A 22399-nucleotide genomic window follows, 5' to 3' on the forward strand; every position below is an offset into this window, starting at 1 on the left:
TGACTAATATGTTACAAAATATTTTTTTTAAAAACAAAACTTCTTTCAACTTCCTTCCTTCAAAACTGGGTTGTTTTCCTTTCCTTTCCTTTCCTTTCCTTTCCTTTCCTTTCCTTTCCTTTCCTTTCCTTTCCTTTCCTTTCCTTTCCTTTCCTTTCCTTTCCTTTCCCTTTTCTCTTTTCTCTTTTCTTTTCTTTTCTTTCCTTTCCTTTCCTTTCCTTTCCTTTCCTTTCCTTTCCTTTCCTTTCCTTTCCTTTCCTTTCCCCTTTCCTTTCCTTTCCTTTCCTTTCCTTTTCTCTTTTCTTTCCTTCTTTCCTTCTTTCCTTCTCTTTTCTTTTCTTTTCTTTTCTTTTCTTTTCTTTTCTTTTCTTTTCTTTTCTTTTCTTTTATTTTATTTTCTTTTCTTTTCTTTTCTTTTCTTTTCTTTTCTTTTCTTTTCTTTTCTTTTCTTTTCTTTTCTTTTCTTTTCTTTTCTTTTCTTTTCTTTTCTTTTCTCTTCTTTTCTCTTCTTTTCTTTTCTTTTCTCTTCTTTTCTCTTCTTTTCTCTTCTTTTCTTTTCTTTTCTTTTCTTTTCTTTTCTTTTCTTTTCTTTTCTTTTCTTTTCTTTTCTTTTCTTTTCTTTTCTTTTCTTTTCTTTTCTTTTCTTTTCTTTTCTTTTCTTTTCTTTTCTTTTCTTTCATCATGATGTACATTTGTATATTTTGTATGGTTATCTCTAGTGTTTCTCACTTTTATTTTGTAAGGAAAGAAAGTCCAGAAATGAGGGTGTTAATCTGGAGACCTACACTCAGTTCCCTGCTGTGTTACCGATTGTGTTTGTGGTCTGGTCTGGAGCAAATTATTTGGGCTCATATAATCAAAGATATTTAGGGACTTAATTCCTCTTAGCTACTCTTTGGTTGAAGTTTTTAAGTATATGAAAGTGCAGGGCTTTTTCTTTGTTAATGCCCTTTATATGATTTCATATTCTGGTTCATATACATTGGTCAATTTAAAAGGAAAATGACCGGGATTTATATGCCTTTTGTCACATCACCTCTCCTGTCTCCAACACTTGCAGGGGCAAAAGGGTTTTGAGTTTTGTTGGGAATCTCACATTTGAAGAAAATAGTTTGTTCATACTAAATTGACCATGTTCTAGTCAACAATGAATGAAGGATACTAAGTTGATGATTAAAGTCCTTTAGAGTGGATCAGTCTCCAAAAAAAGTTTTGGAACTCAGATGTCGATGTCTTCATCTTTACCTTCAATTCACAGTAACCCTTAATATTATCAAAGAATGCAAGAAAAGAAATTTTAAACTTCATTGTGAAAACAGGTTGATTGTATCATTGTTTATAACACTATGGCCTAGATTTGGTGTGATGTATTAAACCTGTATGGCATTTTTAGTACAAATCACCTTTTTCCACTGTGGTTATTATATCCCACTATTCAATAGCTGGAATTGTATCACCATGGAAAGGTAAATCCTAGAGATAGTGCAAGAAGATTATTTGGTATATTTTAACCCTATTCTTCTATTCATATCCCTCCCTCATTTTGGGGACCTTTCTCAGAAAAGCCTGTTTAAAAAGACTTGCTTCCTACTGTGGATGAAGTGTTTAAAAAGTTCAGAGGAATTAACTTGATTCTGGTTGTTTTCTGATCACAAAGAGGGATGATGAACTGCAGCTGATCTTGAGACAATACAGTTCTTTTACAAGAAGTTTGATTTCTGTATATTAAATTTAATCAAGTCTGTCTTTTTTCTTAAATTGGTTCAGAGGAAAAAGATGCATGCTACCATATGACTGTCAGAACTTTACAGCTCTGAGATGTACACTTCCTAGTTGAAGATGACAATTAGTGCAAGACCTGCCTTCTGGTCTTTCTACTTCCCTGTGTAAATTTACAAAGTGTCTGTCACTTGCAATATGTATTTGAGGGTTTATGTACCCTGGTTTGGATGAATGGGTCATAGAAGTTGCATGGCAGACATCCCTGCCAAATTCAGACAATACTTATGTTAAATTGGTTCTCATAATGAAATATTCTTATCTCCCAGTGGCAGTCAGAGAATAGAATAATAGTCTAAAAAACCAAAACAACAAGGTTCTGCACAACCATTAGAGATTATAGCATCAGATACTTCAGGTTCATTTAGGTTTATTTCATAGAATGGTTTGGGTTGCATCCTGATTTCAGCTGGGATGATAGAGTTAATTTTCTTCATAGTAGCTAGTATGGGGCTATGTTTTGGGTTTGCACTGGAAACAGTGTTGATAATAGAGAGATGTTTTTGTTATATAGAGATGTTTTTGTTATTGTTGAGCAGTGCTTACACAGAGCCAAGGCCTTTTCTGCTTCTTGTACCACTCCACCAGCGGGATGGCTGGGGGTGCACAAGAAGTTGGGAGGGGGCACAGCCAGGACAGGTGACCCAAACTGACCAAAGGGATATTCCATACCAGGTGACATTATGCTCAGTTTATAAGGAGTTTGGGGAAGAGGAAGGGGGGGAGGGCGCAATGACATTCGGAGTGATGGCATTTGTCTTCCCAAGTAACCATTATACGTGATGGAGCCCTGCTTTCCTAGAGATGGCCGAACACCTGCCTGCCAATGGGAAATAGTGAATGAATTCCTTCTTTTGCTTTGCTTGTGCATGCAGCTTTTGCTTTACTTATTAAACTGTCTTTATCTCAACCCATGAGTTTTCTCACTTTCACTCTTCCGATTCTCTTCCCCATCCTGCCAGGGGGGGGAGTGAGAGAGCAGCTGTGTGGCACTTTTAGCTGCGAGCTGGGGCAAAACCATGACAGTCAGACAATCTATATGCATAGACAAGGCCTCAGTGTGCTCACTGACTGGCAGATAGTGTAAATGTATGTGGAAGGAGAGCATCTGTTCCTTTAAAGGTATCTAGTCAAGGACCTCTTCAATGCAAAAAGGGATAATAAGAAAAGGAGGCAGCCATAAACAAGAATGTACAGAGACACAAACTTGACTGACAAATGATAAGGGAGGCATTAAGAGAGTATTAAGGCATTGAGGACATTAAGATGTATAGTACACAGTAAGAAATCCCCAAACTTGATGAATATGGATCATTAACCTAAAAAATAAATTTAAAATAAGCAATAGGAAAAGTTACTTCCAAGCTATACAGAATCACAGTGCTGAAACATCTCTACCCCAAAATACTGTTTTTACTCCATAACCTTGTGGGTCTGACAATGTGCAACCTGATTTGCTCACAGCCTGGACTAAAACTTGGAGTCCAGAGTCTGAGAGTCCGAGGGGGAAAAAAAAAAGACAAATAAAACTAGCTTAGTTTTAAACCTTTAAATAACTAGAGGGAACATCAACAAATTTAAGGATAGCTCTAATTTGTGGAAAAGTGCTATGGAAATGAAAACAGATTAAGCCAGTTAGGGCCAACAGAAATCTAATTGGACCAGAACAAATTACTTGAAAAAAAAAATTTATGGATTATATTTTTCTATAAAGTTTTTTAAACTTTCCTATAGAATTCTATAGAAGATATATATATGTATTGAGGTATGCAATATAGTTCAAATATAAAAGAAAGTTTACTTTTTTTTTTTTAATCTAGCAGCAGTACTAAATATAGAGGAAGTCCATGCAGCTTCTTAGCTAGTGCATTTAGACTCTTCTCATTCATCATGTGAAACACTGGAACAGAAGGAATACTAAAAAAAAATAGCAATGACCATTATGTACATCTTAAAATACAGAGGAATGGAAAAGACAACTAAATGAAGGCCTGTAAGAAATCCAGTGCTAGTGATCTTTGGCTCCACAAAGAAGCCACAAGAATGCCTCCAATGAGTGATGCCAGGCTGTATATCTAATTACTTTCTCCTTTTCATGATGATGCGTGTTTAACATTGCACATTTTTTGGTATTTCAAAAAAGCTTTGGGCCTTTGAAAATTTTATAGCATTCTTTGGCTTCAGTTCTTTTATAAAAAGGGGTGGGGTTTTGAAAACTGCATTCTTAAATGATTCCAGCAATTCAGCTTTGATAGGATTAAAGCCAGCAGCAGTTTTCTTATTCAGGCTTTCATTTCCTTTGAGTTAAAAAAAAAAAATAAATCCAACAAACCCAAGCAACAGAAAAGTAGAGCTGCTGTATAGCAGATCAAAAAATAAACACGTGCAAACATTTGGACAAAGTTTTCTTTTTACCGACATTCCCTCCATCCCCATCCCAGTTGACTGCTTGATTACATGATGAATGCCTGGTGACTTCATGTTTACTTCTCCAATATATATGCACATGTACCCACACATACATAGCAGTCTTACGGAGAGAAAAATTTATAGCATTCATCCTGAATATCAGAATGGGAAGTTGGATATATTATGTGTGACAGGTCCCAGTTGCATTCACACTTGAAACATAGATGTCAAGTATTTCTAGTCTGCAACAGTCATTTACCTGTAATACCAGAATGAGTTGAAAAAGTTTGATGGAAAACATCAAGCCCTTTCTAGCCCACTGATGTGGGAATCAAGCGATCTTTGAAAGGATGGACCGTATTACAAGAACCACCATACTGTATGCTCTTCAGATTGTCAGCAGAATGTGGAGGGCATAAAGTCTGAAGATGCTCAAAAAACCCCCTAAAACAAAGAGAAGAAAGTGATTGGTAAAATATCTGAATAGAGAGACGAGGGATAGTGATAGTCCCAGTGAGTGAAATCTTGGCCATGTGATGTGAATAGTAAAAATCCCACTGATTGCAGTAGCATCAAGATTTCACTTGATTTCTGCCTATGAAGTATATTTGCTATAAAGCTGTCTAAGATGAAGCTTCCTCCAAGAAGTGTTCTTCCTTTTGCTATTAACTCCTCCTAATCCAATCAATTTCACTGACATTCTGGTTCACACATGATCTCTGAGGAGGCACTTGGTCAGCTAGTAGATGGTATTGTCAGGAAATCTCTCATGACATTGTTGAAAATGGTGGCTACCTGCCATAAAATGGTGGCTGAAACAACATGGCAAATCCTGTGTATTTAGTGGGAGGGAGGCTTCCTGCTCTGACATCCTTCTGGAATAAACAGGAAGACAAGGATGGTCTTGTCAGCCAATCACAGAGCTGCCTGAGAACACGTGGGTATGACAGTGTCAAGAAATGGCCGTTAGCCAATCACAGAGCAGTATAAAAACACATGGGTTATGATGTTTAACCCAGTGGCAGCTCCATGCCATGATCTGATGTATTTCCAGGTAAACTGGAAAGGACAGCTGGTCCTGCCAGCCAATCACAACAGACCATGTGGCGAGAAGAAGAGACTGTCTTCTGGGGCAAGTGGAACACATCGCTGCCTGCAGCAGGGCAGGACTTCAGCCAGAAACTGGGGGGCATGCCACCTGTCACTTCTTATTTTGTATACCAGTGGTCCCTATACTCTGCCTGTGGATTCTCTATACCCCTGGTTCCAAAACCCTAGAGGTTGACCTTGGGACTCTCCAGGTGTTTTCTGCCAGAGGCTCCAGGTGAGGCCATGCTCCCTGGCTGCCATATAGAGCACTGGTCATAGAATCATAGAATGGTTTGAGTTGGAAGGGACAGTTAAAGGTCATCTAGTCCAACTACCCCTGCAGTGAGCAGGGACATCTTCAACAAGATCAGGTTGCGCAGAGCCCTGTCCAACCCGACCTTGAAGGTTTCCGGGGATGGGGCATCTACAACCTCTCTGGGCAACCGGTTCCAGTGTTTCACCACCCTCATCATAAAAATTTTCTTCCTTATATCTAGTCTGAATCTACCCTCTTTTAGTTCAAAACCATTACCCCTTGTCCAATCGCTACAGGCCCTACTAAAAAGTCTGTCCCTATCTCTCTTATAAACCTCCTTTGGGTATTGAAAGAAAGAAGAAGAAATGTGTCAGTTGAAATAACTAGAAATATGAGACTCCTACCGGTATTTGTGACCATTGTTTTCTATCCTATATCTGAGAAATTATTAATCTCAAATACTAACGGAAACTGTTGTTGTTATAGATCTCTGAAATGTCACATAGATCTTTATCCAAACTCAATCTGTTGCCCTCTAGCAGGTTCTCAAAAGTGCTTCTTGAACCAACTTTTTCCAGAGAATCAGACTGTTTCCATTTTATCTATGCAACATTTGATTATATCATTACAATCTCTCTTAATAACATTGGTGAAACATTTACTAACTTTATTGCTGTCTGGTGAGAAAATCTATTTCAAAAAATACCTATTTTTCAGTAATGATGGCTATGCTACAATATTTCAGTTCTCATATCAGGTTTCAGTAATTTAACCAAAAAGTAATTCCCTTCCATTCTTTTGTCCCAAATCCTTGATGTTTGTTACACAAATATTGCATCCAGTTTTCTAACCAGATTAGAGACAGTCCTTTGATTACCTGCCATTTTTCTGACTTCTCATCAATAGTAATACTTTAGTCTCTACTATTTTTCATTTTACTCGCCTGTCAACCTGATTTTATTTACTTAAAATCAGGGGCAGAGATTACATGAATCTTTCCCAACTTTCTTTCCTCACTTCTTAGTTTAAAGCTCTTAAGAATGTTAGACTAAATAATGCAATGCTGTTTTTCACATATTTGGTCCATCATTTAAAAAGAGTCCACTCTCAATGAATTGATGGTAGTGATCAAACATCCTAGAAACTTGTCATGGTTTAACCTGGCAGGCAGCTAAAACAACCACACAGCCGCTCGCTCACTCACCCTCCAGTGGGATGGGGGAGAAAATTGGAAAGGTAAAACTGAGAAAACTCATAGGTTGAAATAAGGACAGTTTAATAGGTAAAGCAAAATCTGCACACGCAAGCAAAGCAAAACAAGGAATTTATTCGCTACTTCCCGTCGGTAGGCAGATGTGTAGCCATTTTCTAGGAAAGCAGGGCTTCATCACGCGTAACAATTCCTTGGGAAGACAAGCGCCATAACTCCAACCGTCCCCCCTTCCTCCGTCTTCCCCACAGCTTTTATTGCTGAGCACAATGTCATATGGTATGGAATATTCCTTTGGTCAGTTGGGGTCTGCTGTCCTGGCTGTGTCCCCTCCCAGCTTCTTGTGCACCCCCAGCCTACTTGCTGGTGGGGCAGTGTGAGAAACAGAAAAGGCCTTGATGCTGTGTAAGTACTGTTCAGCAATAGCTAAAGCATGACTGTGTTATCAACACTGTTTTTAGCACAAATCCAAAACATAGCCCCATACCAGCTACTGTGAAGCCAAAACCATTACATTTGGCTAGTAAATTTCCATCTTCCCTGATGTCAATCAGTTGTTCTTGCAAATTGATAGGAAGGTGTTTCAGTTTTATAGTTTTGACAGATGGGTTCAAAATCTACTGAAACTCTTCATTTGGAAGATTTTTAAGCAGGTTAGAAAATTCTATTTCCAAATTGTTTAAGTGCACAAATATGAGAGTTTTTGTAGGTGACACACGTGTACTGTTTTTGTCAACAAAATCACAGAATGATGGAAACATTTCCAAACATCTGTTTTCAAAATGCTCTCTGCATAACACAGGTTTCTTTTAAAAAGCAGTTGCTTTCTCACTCCTTGTTAAAACATCACTTTTACCTTGAAAGGACAGATTAAGTGTTTTTATTTTTTTGAAAATATCTGCGTAAGTAGATAATAAGCAGCAAATACACTTACAATCAGTTACCTATATGCCCATATATATATAATTTAAAATAATACTAGTACAGTGATCACCAAACCAGCTCCCAGGAGTGGGGCCTCGAAACTGTTCCCAAGAGCAGGGCCTTGAAATCGAAAATGGACAAAGTCTCACTTTGAAGGCGATCTGTGTCATGGAGTCTGGAGTCAGCCAGGTGTCCCCCGTGAGGGTCCAATAACTTGTCTAGGAGATCTCATAGAAAAGTTCATGCAGGGGGAGTTCTCAGAGAAAGAGGCTCCATTTTGGGTAGAAAGCAAGTAATTTTTATATCACTGTATTGGGTTTGTGTGGAAAAGCTTTGGTAGCAGGGAGGCCTACAGGAGTGGCTTCTGTGAGAAAATACCAGAAGCTTCCCCCATGACCAACAGAACCAGTTTCAGACAGCTCCAAGAGGGACCCACTGCTGGCCAAAGCTGAGCCAATCAGCGATGTTGGTAGCACTTCTGTGATAACATATTTAAGAAGGGAAAAAAATTGCTGCGCAACAGCAGCTGGGAGAGAGAAGTGAGAAAAACAACTATGCAGACACCAAGGTCAGTGAAGAAGGAGGAGGGGGAGGAGGTGCTCCAGGCACCAGAGGAGAGATTCCCCTGCAGCCCATGGAGAAGACCATGGTGAAGCAGGCTGTCCCCCTGCAGCCCATGGAGGATGATGGTGGAGCAGATATCTACCTGCAGCCCATGGAAGACCCCATGCTGGAGCAGGTGGATGTGCCTGAAGGAAGCTGTGACCCTGTGGAAAGCCTGCACTGGAGCAGGCTCCTGGCAGGAACCTGTGGCCAGTTGAGAGGAGCCCACGCTGGAGCAGGTTTTTCATCAGGACCTGTGACCCCATGTGGAACCCATGCTGGAGCAGTCTGTTCCTGAATGAATGCACCCAGTGGAAGGGACCCATGCTGGAGCAGTTCATGAAGAATTGCAGCCCATGGGAAGGATCCACGTTGGAGGGGTTCGTGGAGGACTGTATCCTGTGGGTGGGACCCCACACAGGGGAAGAGCATGAGGAGGAAGGAGTGACAGAGACAACACATAATGAACTGACTGCAACCCCCATTTCCTGTCCCCCTGTGCCGCTGAGGAGAAGGAGGTAGAAAAGTCAGGAGTGATTGGTCAGTAATTGGTGAGGGATCTCACTGTCCTTAAGTGAACCCACAAGCTTTCTGTTATATTTTTTTTCTTCCCCTGTCCAGTTGAGGAGGGGGAGTGATAGAGCAGCTTGGTGGGCACTTGTTGGCCAGCCAAGGTCAACCCACCACAATCACAGAGACATAAGGGGGCATAGGACACCAGCACCTGGAGCAGCCAATAGATGTTGCTAATTTCTATTTTTCACCTGGGACAGTCAATAAGTAATGATATTTTCCTAATCTCTCAGACCAGTTTTTATTTTTCCAGACTCTTTTCCTGTTCTTGCAGTTAGAACAGCCAATGGCAGTTACTGATTCCTTCTTTTTCAGGATGGTTTCCCTCTTTTCCAGACTATTTTTCACCTTTCCAGACAATAAGTTGCTGTTACAGTTTCTTGGTTTTGTGCTTATCAATGGTATCTCAGGATGTCTCCAGTTTCTAGGTACCCAGCTGCACTTCAAAGATGCCAGTTATGCATCTCAAGGATGCTTCTGGTTCACAGACCTAGTTCCCAGGCTAGCATTTCCCAGGCTGGCAAGCATTTTCTCTGTCGGTATTTCAGCAGACATCTTCTGTTTAGTATTTTTCCCCTTATAACCAGGTCATCTTTATGGCTGCTCCCATCAAGGATACCTTGCGTAGTGTACGTGACACATGACCACCTGACATATGGACCAAGTGAGGGCACCGGTGTCAATCCATATATTAAGTATTAGTAAAGCTTAATCTTTCTTATTTGTTTTAAATAAATATAAATTCTAGTATTTTCTTCCCCCACTCCAATGGATCATCTTGTGCATCCCCCTTTGGAGACCATTGGTCTAGAACACAGGACATCAAACAGATGATATACTTTGTCCTTCCAAGTTGAACAGATTTGGACCAACAGCATGGAGGTGAATGATTGTGTTTATTGTTATTACCTACTCTTTGAGTTCTCTTAGTCTGTATTTGACACTTGCCATCGTGGCACCCTTCACTCTCTGGACACTCTCTGTCTCAGCTCACTCACCCCTCTCTCAGCTCAGTTGCTCCCTCTCTCATTGTGCGCTCTCAATGTGCTCAATTGATGCACTTGTTCGGCTTTTTAGCTCAATCCTATCAATACACGCACTGGACTTGCCTGCCCAGCTCCATGTCAATGCTCTCGGCTCGCTCAGAGCACCTGCTCTTCTCCCTCTTCTCAGCACTCCCTTTCTCTTCTCAGCATGCTCTTTACTCTCATTGCTCTCAGATTTCGGCTCACTCAATGCTCTGCTCTTGACTCTCAGCACTCCCTCTCAACTCTCGACTGTCAATTCTTGAGACTAGTGTCTCTTGACTTGGTGCTCCATCTGTCGAATCACCCAGTCTCTCAACTCTTGGTACTTCCTCTCTTGATGCTGGCTCTCTTGGCTCTTAGCACACTGTCTTGGGGCTCTCACTCACCTATTGACTCTTTCTCTGCTCTTTCATGGCTCTCTCTTGGTGCTCTGTCTGCTCTGGATGCTTGCTCAGCTTGCTCTCTGCTCTGGGCACTCTCTTGGCTTGCTCTTGAATCTTGGTGCTCCCATTCTTGACTCTTGCTCTGCTTTTTACTCTTGATGTTTGGATCTCTCTGGGAACTTGCTTGGCACTCTGGGCGCTCTCTCTCCACTCGCTCATGACTTTCAGCTCCCCTCCCTCATTCCTCTTCTCTCAGTCCCCTCTTGCCTCCCACACTTGGCCCTTGCTCTCGGCACCTCCAGCCCTCTCTCCAGTCTCAGCCCTCACAGGATCCTCCCTCAGCCCCTTCTGGGCACTAGAAGGATCCTCACTTGGCCCTCTCTGCTCTCATTCTCCTCTTTCTTGGTCTCCACTTGTCTCACTCACCCCTCTCTCGGCCCTTCTTTCTCAGCCCTTGCTCCCTTCTTGCTTTCCTCTCTCTTGGCCCTCACTCAAACTCCCCTCCCCCCTCAGCCCTCTCTCCGCTTGCACATCTGTTGCTCTCCTGTCTTGGCCCTCACTCCTCTCATTCTCCCCTCATTCTCCTCTCTTGGGTCCTGCTCCCCTTTCACCCTCTTCTCGCTCGGCCCTTGCACCCCCCCCCCCCCCCCCCCCCCGCTTTATCTGCCCTTGCCCTCTTTTTGCTCCCTCCTCTACTGGCCCTTGCACCTCCTGCCCTCTTCTCACTCTCACCTTGTTCTCCCCATTCCATTCACCTATTGCTCCCTGCTCTCGACTGTCGCTCCCTCCCTCTTCTCAGCCCTCACTCCTCCCAGCCCCCTTGCCCCTTTTGCTCTCCTGTCTCTTGGCCCTCACCCCTCTTGTTCTCCCCTCTCTTGGCCCTCTGCTCCCTTCTCTCTGGGTCCTCTCTCACTCCTCTCGGTTGTATGCTAATCTCTCTTGGCTTCTCGTTTCCTGTTGTGCTCTCTCAGCTCTCGCTCTCGGCTCCTCAGCTCACTCCTCGTTCCTCGCTCTTGTCTCTCCTCTCTGCCACTCCTCTCCTCTCTCCTTGCTCTTCGCTCCTCTTGGTCCTCGCTCCTCACTCCCCTTTCTTGGCCCTCGCTCCTTGCTTGAGGCCCTTGACCTCAGTCCTAGCTCTTTGCCCTCTCTCTCTCCTCTCGGCCATGGCTCCTCTCTCTTGGTTCTGCACTCCTTGCTCTCGACTGCTCACTCCTTTATCCTCTTGCTTGGCTCTTGCTCCTTGGCGCTCAGTCATGCTTCCTTGCTCTTGGCACTCCCTGCCCCACCTCCCCGGTCCTCATTTCCCTCTCACTCCTCACTCCACTCTCTCAGCTCTTGTCCCTTGCTAATTGCTCCCCTCTCCCTCAGCCCTCCCTTGCTCCTTTCTCATCTCGGCCCTTGCTCCTTGCCCTCGGCTCTCTGCTCCTTGCTCATCACTCTTGCCTGCTCATTCTTGGCTCTTGCTCCTTGCTGCTCTCTCTCCTTGCTCTTGCTCTTCACTCTCAGACCGTGTTTCTCTCAGCCCTTGCTTCTCTCTCCTTTCTTTCCCCTCTCTTGGCCCTCACTCCTCTCTTGGCCCTTGCTCTTCTGTCTCTGTCTCATCTTGGCTCTCACGTCTCTCTCCTCTTGTGTGTCTCTCCTCATCCCCCTCTCCCCTCCACTTGGATCTTGCTCCCCTCTCCCCTTGGCTTGCCTTTCCCCTTGGCTTTTGCTCCATGCTCTTCTCTCTTGGCCCTTATTCTTTTCCCTCTCTTGTTCCTCTCACTCCCCTCTGTCGGCTCTCACTCCTCGCTCCCCTCTGCCAACTCTTGTTCTTGCTCCTCTTGCATCCCTCGCTCCAGTCTCTCGCTCATCTTGCTCTTGGCTCTCATGCCCCTCACTCACGCCTCTCCCTCCCCTCTGTCATTCCCCTCCCTCGTTCCTCGCTGTTGGCTCACTCTCCTCATTCCTCATGATCCCAGCTCTTTCCATCATTCCCTTCTCTCATACCCTTCACTCCTGGCTCCTGCCCCCCACCTCCCTCTCTCAGCTCTCGACCCTCACTGCCCTTATTCTCATGCCATGTTCTTGCCCCACTCCCCTCTCTCTCGCCCCAACCCCTTGCTCCTTCCTTTCCTCTCTCACCTCTTGCTCCTCTCACTCCTTCCTCTTGTCCCTCCCTCTTTGCCCCCCCCTCAGCTCTTTCCCCTTGCCCCTCACTCTCCTCTCGCAACCCTCCCATCTCTCTTGCTCCTCGCTCTCTCACCTTTTGCACCCTTCACTTGCGGATCTTGCTCCCCTTGCTCCTTTCTCACCCCTCTATTCTGGGCTCTTGCTCATCTTACTCTCAGATCTTGCTCCCCTTGCTCTTGATCCTCACTCTTGCTCTTGGCCTTCTCTCCCTTCACTCTCGCCTCTTGTTCTCCCCCCTTTTGACTGTTACCCCTTGCTCCTCATTCCCCTCCCTCTTGGCTCTCACACCTCACTCCTCTCACCTCCCTTTATCTTTTCTCTCACTCCTCTTGCTCCACTTCCTCTCAGCTGTAGACTCTCACTCCCCTCTGTTGGCTCTTGCTTCTTGTTCTTGCTTCTGTAGGCTTGTCACCCAGCACTATGGGGATAGGGACAGACAGGTTCTTTTGGGGATCCCTGGCAAAAAGATGATGGCACTAAGCTGTAGTTACAATTAAAGCTTTATTTTTTTTAACAGAATTTTATGATCAGAGTAGCACAGGAGTTTTATAAGTAGAATCAGTGTAGCACAATTTTATAAGTAGTGTAGCACAGAATTTTATAGCACAGCTTAGCTTATGGTTCCTAATCACCTGGACCCTCTACAGATTGGGTCAAATCTTAATACTTGGCTTGCCGTATCAATATAACAATTATAATCTAGACTTGAAAACACATAAAAGAATACAAGTCACTCAGTCCTTGGAGGAAGCAGACAATGGTGGAGGTGTCCCTGGCCACTGAGGGATCATGGGTTTCACTGTCCAGCAGCAGTTCTGGTCCAAGTTCCCACTTAGGACTTGTAAATGCTTGATTTTATAGACAGTTGACATGGTTTAGCCCCAGCCGGCAGCTAAGTGCCACGAGCTGCTCGCTCGCCCCTCCCCCCCGGCGGGATGGGGAGGAGAACGGAAAAACAATGGCAAAGCCTTGAGGGTTGGGATAAGGGCAGTTTACTGGGACAGCAAGGGAGAGGGAAAACAATCAACAACAGTACTGACAACAGATATTAACAATGGGTGGTAACAGAGAACAATTTACCAATCCAACGACTGACCAATTGGATGCTCAGCCCCGTCCGGAAACACGCTGAAACCGTGCCACCCCCTCCCCTGCCAGACTAGCCCCCCTTTTATGGTGAGCATGACGTCACAGTCACATGGTATGGAATAGCCCCCCCCCCCCTCCCCCCCAGCTTTGGTCACCTGTCCTGGCTCCTGGTGAAATTAACTCTATCCTTGCCAGAACCAGGACAACAGTGCTCTGTGTACTGTTACACTTCCCTGTTCTGTGACAGGGTCATCACCACCACATGGTTGGTCAGGTGCCTGGGACCTTCAAGGCCGGTAAGGAGGGAAGAAGTCAGCCTGGTGCCCAGGAACCTTGAGGCTGATAGGGAGGGGATGAAGAAATCTGCCTGATGCACAGGATCTTCAGGGCCTGATGAGGAGGGGAAAAGAGATCGATACATAACTAGCTCAGTGACAGAGAATGGTCGTTTGCCTTATAAAATGGTGTTAGTAATGCTAACCATATTACCAAGAGTTAGGAGCAGGAGGTATCAGTCACAAGGCTCTTGCTCCCTTCGCGCACAGTTCTTGGTCCCCTCGCTCCCTCGTCTTTTGACTCCTCGCACACTCCTTGCTCTCAGCTCTTGCTCCTCTCATACCCCTTGCTCTGGGCTCTCACTCATTTTGCCTTTGCTAACCGCTCCCCTTCCTCTCAGCCTGTTGTGGGTTAATCCCAGTAGGCAGCTAAGCCCCACACAGCTGTTCACTCACTCCCCCTCCAGTGGGAGGCCCTCATTCCTCTCTTGCCTCTCTCAGCCCTTATTTCTTCTTGGCACTTACTTTTTCCTCTGGGCCCTCTCAAGATTCTCTCCTTGCTGCTCTCCCCCTTCTCCTCTTCCAGCTCTCTCTGTCCTCACTCCTCTCTCACCTCTCCTTTTTCTCTCAGGCCCCCTTTTTCTCATGGCCCTCATTTTTCTCTCTTGGCCCTCTCTTGGCTGTCTCCTCCCTTGCCCCTCTCCTGGCACTCTCCAGTCTCTCTCTCTCTCTCAGATCTCTAGACACTTGCACCTATCCCAGCTCTCTCCCGGCTCTCTCTCAGCCCTCACCCCTCTCTCAGCCCTCAGTCCTCTCTTGCCTCTTTCATCTCTCTCTTGGTCTTTGCCCCTCTCTCGGCCCTATCTCCTTTCTTGCTCCTCTCAGGCTCTCTCTTGGCCTTCGCCCCTCTCCTGGCTTTCTCCTCCCTTGCCCCTCTTTCGTCTCTCTCCCAACCATCTTTCGGGCATCATGCCTCTCCCAGCCATCGCTCCTTTCTCAGCTCTCTCTCAGCCCTGGATACTCTCTCTTACCTCTCTCTGTCACCCCTTTCCCCTCTAGCTCCCATCCTCCCTCTCCTCCCCCCTCCCTTGTTTCCTTCTCCTTTATCTCTCCCCTCCCTCTCTTTTTCCTCTTCCTCTCTTGTCTTCCCTCCCTTCCTCCTTCCCCTCCTCCCTCATTCTTGAACCTATCTCATCCCTCTCCAGCTGTCCCCCTCTCTCATCCACCTATCTCTTGTCCATATCTCTCTTGCCGCCCCTCCCCTCACCCATCCCTCCCACTCTCTGGTCCCTCTCTTGCACCTCTCTTGCTTCCCCTCCCCTTGTTGCCTCCCTACGCACTCTAGTCTCCCTCCTCTCCTCTCCCATGTCCCTGGTCTTCCACATTTCTCATCTAATCTTTTAGCCCTCTCTTGCCCCCTCCCTCATCTCTCACGTGCCACTCTCATCTCTCCTTCTCTCATCTCCCTCTCCCACTGCCTCGTCTCTCTTGTCTCTCTTGTCTCTCATGTTTCCCTTGTCTCCCTCATCTCCCTCTCATCTCCCTCTCAGCTCTCATCTCTCTTGCCTCACATCATCTCTCTTGTCTCACTTCCTATTGTCTTGTGTCCTCTTGTCTTGTCTCATTGCATCACTTGTCTTCTCGCCTCCCCTTTCTCTCTCTCCCCATCTATCCCCTCGTCTCTCTTCTGTTTCTCCCATCTCGTCTCTTTGCCTCATCTCTCTCCTCCTCTCATCACTCATCTTGTCTCTCCTCTCTTCTCTTGTCTCTCCTCTTGTCTCGTCTCGTCCTGTCCTTTCATCTTGCCTCGTGTCTTTCTCTCATCTTGTCTCTTTCTCATCTTGTCTCACCTCTCGTCTCTCCCTCGTCTCTCATTTCTCTCTCCCGTCTTTCCCATTCTTCCCTTCTCCCCCCATCTCTTTCATCTCGCCTTGTCTCACCTCTCTTGCACCTCCCTCTGTCCCCTCCCTTCTCTCCCACCCCTCTCTTATACCATCTTTCTCATCTCTCTTGGCTCTCTCATCTGGTCTTATCTAGTTTCTCACCTTGTCTGTCTTGTCTCTCATCTGGCTGGTCTTGTCTTGCCTGGCGTCTCATCTCTTGCCTTGTCTTGTCTCTGTCAGTTTACCTCTCTCATCTCATGTCTCATCTCTCTCATTTTGTGTCTTCTCTCATCACTCATTTCGTTTTTCCCCTTGTGTCTTACCTCATGTCTCACAGCTGTTGTGCGGCATTTTTTACCCTTTCTTAAACAGGTTATCACAGTAGCACCACCAGCTTTGCTGATTGGCTCAGCCTTGGGAAGCAGTGGGTCCATTTTGGAGCTGGCTAGAAGTGGCTCTGTCCAACATGGGGGCAGCTCCTGATCTCTTCTCACAGAAGCCCCCCTTGAAGCCCCCCTCCCCCCGACTACCAAAACCTTGCCACGTAAAACCAATACAGGCACCAAAAAGGGCTGTTGTGATTCACCTGGAGTACTGCATCCAGCTCTGGGGGCCCCAGTACAAGAGAGACATCAAGCTGTTGGAGGGCCACGAAGCTGATCGGAGGGCTGGAACACCTCTCCTATGAGGACAGGCTGAGAGAGCTGGGATTGTTCAGCCTGGAGAAGAGGAGGCTCCGGGGAGATCTAATTGCAGCTTTCCAGTACCTGAAGGGGGCCTCCAGGAAAGATGGTGAGGGACTGTTTATCAGGGAGTGTAGTGACAGGACAAGGCGTAATGGGTTTAAGCTGAAGGAGGGTCGATTTAGATTAGATGTTAGGAAGAAATTCTTTACTGTGAGGGTGGTGAGGCACTGGAACAGGTTGCCCAGAAAGGTTGTGGATGCCCCCATCCCTGGAAGTGTTTAAGGCCAGGTTGGATGAGGCTTTGGGCAACCTGGTCTAGGGGACGGTGTCCCTGCCCGTAGCAGGGGGTTTGGAACTAAACGATCTTTAAGGTTCCTTCCAACCCAAACCATTCTATGATTCTATGATTCTATGATTTAACTCCAGCAGGCAGCTTAACACCACACAGCTGCTCACTCACTCTCATCTTGTCAGGTCTCTCTTGTCTCTCATCTTGCCTCTCTCATCTCATCTGGTCTCTCTCACATCTCTCGTCTCGTCTCACTCTCCTCTTCTTGTCTCTGTCAGCTTGTCTCTCATCTTGTTTCCCATTGAATCTCTCTCATCTGTAGTCTCTAGCCTTTAGTCTCTTCATCTCTCCTCTCGTGACTCACCTCTCCTTTCTTGCTTCCCCTTTTTCACCTCCCCTTTTCCTCTTCTCTCTCCTGTCTCTCATTTTGTCTTGTGTCTCATGTCTTGTCTCATCTTTCGTCTCATGTTGTGGTGGGTTGACCCTGGCTGGGGGCCAGGTGCCCACCAGAGCCACTCTATCACTCCCCTCATTCACTAGACAGGGGAGAAAAAGTACAACGAAAAGCTTATGGGTCGAGATAAGGACAGGGAGAGATCACTCACTAATTATCGTCACGAGCAAAACAGACTGAACTTAGGGAATTAATCTAATTTATTACTAGGCAAAACAGAGTAGAGCAATGAGAAATAAAATCAAATCTTAAAACACCTCCCCCCACCCCTCCCATCTTCCCGGGCTCAACTTCACTCCCGGCTTCAACCTCCTCCCCCCTCAGCGGCACAGGGGGACGGGGAATGGGGGTTAGGGTCAGTTCATCACACATTGTTTCTGCCGCTTCTTCCTCCTCAGGGGGAGGACTCCTCTCATCGTTCCCCTGCTCCAGCATGGAGTCCCTCTCACGGGAGACAGTCCTTCATGAACTTCTCCAATGTGAGTCTCTCCCACGGGCTACAGTCCTTCACGAACTGCTCCAGCATGGGTCTCTCCCACGGGGGTCACAAGTCCTGCCAGCAAACCTGCTCTGGCATGGGCTCCTCTCTCCACGGGTCCACAGGTCCTGCCAGGAGCTTGTGCAGTACAGGCTTCCCACAGGCCACAGCCTCCTTCAGGTGCCTCCACCTGCTCCAGCGTGGGGTCCTCCACGGGCTGCAGGTGGAATCCCTACACCCCCTCATCCTTCCTCCATGGGTTGCAGGGGGACAGCCTGCTTCACCATGGTCTTCACCACGGGCTGCAGGGGGATCTCTGCTCTGGCGCCTGGAGCACCTCCTCCCCCTCCTTCTGCACTGACCTTGGTGTCTGCAGATGTTCTTACATCTTCTCACTCCTCTCTCTGGCTGCAAAAGCACTCTAACTGTTTTTTTTCCTTCTTAAATATGTTATCACAGAGGTGCTGATTGGCTTGGCCTTGGCCAGCGGCGGGTCCGTCTTGGAGCCGGCTGGCATTGGCTCTATCAGACACAGGGGAAGCTTCTAGCAGCTTCTCGCAGAAGCCCCCCCTGTAGACCCCCCCGCGACCAAAATTTTGCCATGCAAATGCAACACACGTCTTCTCTCATCTCCCTCCATATTTCTCGCCTCTCCACTCTCGCCTCATCTTACCTCTCTCGCCTCTCATCTCGCTTCTCTCTCTTGCCCCCCTCCCGTCTCATCTCCCTTGCCTCCCTACTCTCTCAAGTTGCTCTCATCTCTCTCATCTCTTGTCGCATGGTGCCCCCCCCACTTCCCTCGTTAGCCTCTGGTCTCCCTTCATCGTCTCGTCCCACTCCCTTCTTGCTTCTTCCTCTCTGTTCTCCCTCCCCGCCCCTCTCTTGCCCTTGTTTCTCTCTTGTCTCTCCTTTTGGCCCTCGTCTTTCTCTCTTGTGTCTCAGCTATTCTCTCTTGTATCTCTCATCTTGTTTCTTTCACCTTGTCTGGTCTCTCTCATCTTGTCTCTCTCCTCCCCTCCTTTCGTCTCCTCTTGTCTTACCCCCTCTTGCCTCGTCTAGGTTGGCTTGTCTCTCTTGTGTCGTCTCTCCCCTCTCTTTAATCTCTCATCTCGCACCAACCCCTCTCCTCTCCTCCCTCTCCTGCTCCTCTGCTCTCTTCCCTCTATCTCTTTTCTCTCCCATCTCTCTCCTCTCTCTTCTCTCCCCTCATCTCTCCCTCATCTCTCTCATCTCTTCTCTCATCTGTTGTCTCTCTTCTCTCCCATCTATCTCAACTTGTCTCTTATCACTCGTTTCTCTCATCTCCTGTCATCTCCTCTCTCATTGCATGTCTCTGTTGCCTTTCATCTCTCAATTTGCTTCTTGTTTTCTCTTTAATCATGTCTCTTCTCTTACCTTGTCTCCTCTTGTCTCGCTTCATCTCATCTCTCGTCTCATCTCTCATCTCAGCTCTCTCTTGTGTCTCTCTGCTGGTTTTGGCTGGGATAGAGTTAATTTTCTTCATAGTAGCTAGTACGAGGCTATGTTTTGGATTTATGCTGAAAACAGTGTTGATAATAAAGAGATGTTTTTGTTATTGTTGAGCAGTGCTTACACAGAGTCAAGGCCTTTTCTGCTGGGACACACCTCCCCACCAGCGAGTAGGCTGGGGGGTGCACAAGAAGCTGGGAGGGGACACAGCCAGGATAGCTGACCCCAAATGACCAAAGGGATATTCCATACCATATGACATCATGCTCAGGATAAAGCTGGGGGAAGAAGGCCAAATGAGAAAAGTGGCCAGTACTTTATACTGACTCATGGATGGTGGCAAATGCCTTGTGGGGGGTGGTTACAGCAATGGAAGCAGAGTAACTGACAGCATAGAAATAAACCCATCTGGGCTGCTGCATTCTGGCAAGATATTGCTTCCCAGCTAGAAAACCTAATTGTAAAAGTGCGTTACATCATAGATGCTCACATACCCAGGAGTCAGGCATGCAACATATAGATGGGCTGGTGACTGAGGGGTGGACTTAACCATGGATGCTATATCACACAGGTTTATCCATGAATGTAAAACATGTGCTAGATTCAAACAAGTCAAGTGGTTAAAGCCTCTATGGTATGGAAGAAGATGGCTGAAATATATAAATATGGGGAGGCCTGGCAGATCGATTACATCATACTCCCACAAACCCACCAAGGCAAGCGCTATGTACTTACGATGGTCTAAGCAACCACCGGATGGCTGGAAACATATCCTGTGCCCCATGCCACTGCCCGGAACACTATCCTGGGCCTTGATAAGCAAGTCTTGTGACAACATGGCACCCCAGAAAGAATAGAGTCAGACAACAGGACACACTTCAGAAACAACCTCATAGACACCTGGGCCAAAGAGCATGGCACTGAGTGGGTGTATCACATCCCCTACCATGCACCAGCCTCTGGGAAAATCAAACGATACAATGGACTGTTAAAGACTACCCTGAGAGCAATGGGTGGTGGGACCTTCAAACACTGGGACACACATTTAGCAAAGGTCACTTGGTTAGTCAACACTAGGGGATCTACCAATCGAGCTGGCCCTGCCCAATCAATAATTTATATACTGTAGAAGGAGATAAAGTTCCTGTAGTGTATCTAAAAAATATGTTAGGGAAGACAGTCTGAGTTAGCTCTGCCTCGGGCAAAGGCAAACCCATCCATGGGATTGCTTTTGCTCAAGGACCTGGGTGCACTTGGTGGGTGATGCAGAAAGATGGGGCATTCCGATGTGTGCCTCAAGGGGATTTGATTTTGGGTGAGAATAGCCAATTATTTAAATTGTATGGTGTTGATTGCTACATAATACTGCATGCCATCACTACTGATTGCTATATGCCATAACAATGGTATTACAGTAAGAATCACCCAGACTAATGAAGATTGAACTTTGATAAAACCGAGCAAGGTGCAGAGGTGATGAAACCAGAACTGGATTCAGCAACGAGCACCCAGCAACTTCCTTGAGATTGACATCTTCAACCCACAGACCATGAGCACGGACCACGCCAGATACATCAGCTACAAGCTCTAGATGCAGCACGCAACAATCCAACATCACACACCATCTCCCCTGCTCTGAGAGACTGTTATGACAGATGGAGCCCAAAAGTCATGGACTAAAGGAACTCAACGGACATTTTAGAGGGATGGCCCATAGACTAAGGGAATATTATCTGTGTGTATGAATATCCGTGTGTATGAATATCCAAAGACAGGAAAATTGATGGTGATTAATTGGAATGTATTGGGAAGCATAGGACATGGGCATGACATAGATGGTATGGAATAAGGGGTGGATACTGTCCTGGTTTCAGCAGGGATAGAGTTAATTTTCTTTCTAGCAGCTGGTATAGTGCTGTGTTTTGGATTTAGTATGAGAATAATTTTGATAACACACTGATGTTTTTAGTTGTTGCCAAGCAGTAAAGCACTTTTCAGCTTCTTATGCTGGCCTGCCAACGAGAAGGTGGGGGGCACCCAAGAAACTGAGAGGGATACAACCAGGACAGCTGACCCAAACTGACCAAAGGGATATTCCCTACCATATGACATCATGCTCTGTATGTAACTGGGGACTGGGCCGGGAGGCAGTTTGGCTTGAGAACTAGCTGAGCATCAGCTTCCCGTGGTGAGAAATTGTGCTGTACATAATTTTGTTTATTCAGTTTTCATTATAATTATTATTATTATTTTCTTCCTTTTCTGTCCTATTAAACTGTCTTTATCTCAACCCATAAGTTTTAGCTTTTTTTTTCTTTTTCGATTCTCTCCCCCATCCCACTGGAGAGGGAGTGAGCAAACAGCTGTGTGGTTGTTTTAGCTGCCTGCCGGGTTAAACCACAACAATCTTCTATATCCTTTCTCTTGAGCAGAGGAATATCTAGTCCTAATAGCTGAGATACTGGTCTGTAAAAGCAGGGAATCGGACATATCCTCTTTGAGCTGCCAGACCTCCTGGGACAGTTTCTTGAACAAGTTTTCAGATTTTTCAGACAGTCTTTCCATGGCTGAGACACAGACCCATAAGGAAGAAGAGAGATTTTCTTCGTATTGCTGGAGTCAGCCAGCTATTTCATTCACCACTGGTGCCTCTTCACCTTTCCAGGCCATTATTGCCAATGATTTGGCGTACGCTCATGGTGTGCTCTGTACAAACCTCTGCCACATGGGTTGGGTACATTGGATTTCATCTGGATCTTTGAGTAACTGCACATTGTCCAGATCATAATAAACCATCTCCTGCACAGCTAATTCCCTCAGGTACTGGATACCTCTCTCCATGGTGGTGCACTTGCCTGGGTGACATATAACATCTTCTTTGAAGGAATACCTTTCCCTCATGCCTGACAAGAGTCATCTCCAGAGGCTAAGGGCTTCTGTCCCTTTTCCTATTGCCTTGTGAATGACCCTTTCCCTGGACAGGGAACCCAATCTGCTTGGCTTCCCTACCCTCTAATTCCAGGCTACTTGCCCTGCTATCCCAGCATTGGAGCAGCCAGGTGACAAGTTGCTTGCCTGGATGATGACTGAAATCTTTTCACATATCTCGCAGGTCACTCAGAGATGGAGATTGAGTGGTTACCTCAGGTTCTGTCTCTTCTTCCTGTTCTTGTGATGACCCTTTTTCATCATCCTTTACTAAACAAGTTGACTTTTGTGTCCGTTTCTTCTAGTGTATCAGAGTGACTGATACCAGTATGGGTTGGTTTTCTGTTTCAGCTGCAGTGCTTCTCGCTGGAGTTTGAGTAACCTTAGTGCCTGTTGCTGGTGTTAGAGTAGCCACAGTGCC

The 22399-nt window shown here is 46.1% G+C and overlaps 1 protein-coding gene and 1 long non-coding RNA gene across 7 annotated transcripts in view; both read left to right on the top strand.

Annotated features, from left to right (window-relative positions):
* LOC142599166 (transcription factor RFX3-like) overlaps positions 1–22399 on the top strand; it is a 162744-nt gene that overhangs the window by 37946 nt on the left and 102399 nt on the right. The window lies entirely within an intron of this gene.
* LOC142599224 (uncharacterized) overlaps positions 17584–22399 on the top strand; it is a 620151-nt gene continuing 615335 nt past the window's right edge. Inside the window, exon 1 of the long non-coding RNA XR_012832846.1 lies at positions 17584–17630. This is a non-coding gene — a long non-coding RNA (uncharacterized LOC142599224). The remainder of the gene's footprint in view (positions 17631–22399) is intronic.

The sequence above is a fragment of the Balearica regulorum genome, chromosome W, assembly GCF_011004875.1.
Source record: "Balearica regulorum gibbericeps isolate bBalReg1 chromosome W, bBalReg1.pri, whole genome shotgun sequence".
Classification (NCBI taxonomy): domain Eukaryota; kingdom Metazoa; phylum Chordata; class Aves; order Gruiformes; family Gruidae; genus Balearica; species Balearica regulorum.